Raw genomic sequence first — 1,476 nt, forward strand, 5'->3', positions numbered from 1 at the left:
ATCCACAGCACTAAGTTGAAGTATTCCCTCAGCGACCAGCACAGATCAGCTCTAAGCATGACGAAGCGGATCGTGTCCTCTTTTGGAAGACCAAACAAAGTAGTTTTGCTTTCACAACAAAATACAGCGTCACACGGCGGGCTAGAGTGAGCGGAGGCTGGAGGCATAAAGTGAACGGTGGCGGCGGGCGGGCTTGCGGCAACCACATGTGACGACCCCGGGCTGGACTCCGCTTCGTCCACGGTGAAAGCCGATCCGGCGATCCACAGCGCGAAGTTGATGTGATTTCAACTTGATTTCCTCAGCGACCAGCACGGATCAGCTCCTGGCATGACGAAGCGGATATGGTCCTCTTTTGGAAGGCCAAACAAAGTAGTTTCGCTTTCACAACGAAACACAGCGTCTTCACGACATGGCGGCAGCAACAATACTACAGCGAGAATAAAAGTTACGCCTTCTTTCTTTGTGTGAACATTTGGGCGGCGTTATGCAAATCTTCCCACATCGTGACGTAGACATGTGGGGGCGTGTTAGAACGAGCCGTTTTAGGTAGGCGTGGTTGACTCTTAACTTTTATAAAGAATATCTCTTTGGATTTGAGACTTTAGTCTTTGCAACTTTACAGATCTTCTTTATGCACCAAGAGCTTGTAACAGTCCAAACAGAAATTAAAAATTGAAATCGCATCATATGACCCCTTTAAAATTTGAATTAATTTATCAATATTGTGACAGACAAACAGACAGACATATTTTGTTTTTGCCCCCATTTTTTTTATGAGCTGAACTCAAAGATCAAGACTTTTTCTATGTACACAAAAGGCCTATTTCTCTCAAATATTGTTCACAAATCTGTCTAAATCTGTGTTGGTGAGCACTTCTCCTTTGCCGAGATAATCCATCCACCTCACATGTGTGGCATATCAAGATGCTGATTAGACAGCATGATTATTGCACAGGTGTGCCTTAGGCTGGCCACAATAAAAGGACAAACCTCTAAAATGTGCAGTTTTATCACACAGCACAATGCCACAGATGTCGCAAGTTTTGAGGGAGCGTGCAATTGGCATGCTGACTGCAGGAATGTCCACCAGAGCTGTTGCCCGTGAATTGAATGTTAATTTCTCTACCATAAGTTGTCTCCAAAGGCGTTTCAGAGAATTTGGCAGTACATCCAACCGGCCTCATAACCGCAGACCACATGTAACCACACCAGCCAAGGACCTCCATATCCAGCATCTTCACCTTCAAGATCGTCTGAGACCAGCCACCCAGACAGCTGCTGCAACAATCGGTTTGCATAACCAAAGAATTTCTGCACAAACTGTCAGAAACCGTCTCAGGGAAGCTCATCTGCATGCTCGTCATCCTCATCGGGGTCTCGACCTGACTGCAGTTCGTCATCGTAACCGACTTGAGTGGGCAAATAATCACATTCGATGGCATCTGGCACTTTGGAGAGGTGTTCTCTTCACAG

The 1,476-nt window shown here is 46.1% G+C and overlaps 1 protein-coding gene across 1 annotated transcript in view; it reads right to left on the reverse strand.

The window, feature by feature from the left end:
* Positions 1–1,476, reverse strand: part of LOC107581343 (transmembrane protein 51-like) — a 5,127-nt gene that overhangs the window by 1,655 nt on the left and 1,996 nt on the right. The window lies entirely within an intron of this gene.

The sequence above is a fragment of the Sinocyclocheilus grahami genome, unplaced genomic scaffold, assembly GCF_001515645.1.
Source record: "Sinocyclocheilus grahami isolate Dianchi unplaced genomic scaffold, SAMN03320097.WGS_v1.1 scaffold3.1, whole genome shotgun sequence".
Taxonomy (NCBI): domain Eukaryota; kingdom Metazoa; phylum Chordata; class Actinopteri; order Cypriniformes; family Cyprinidae; genus Sinocyclocheilus; species Sinocyclocheilus grahami.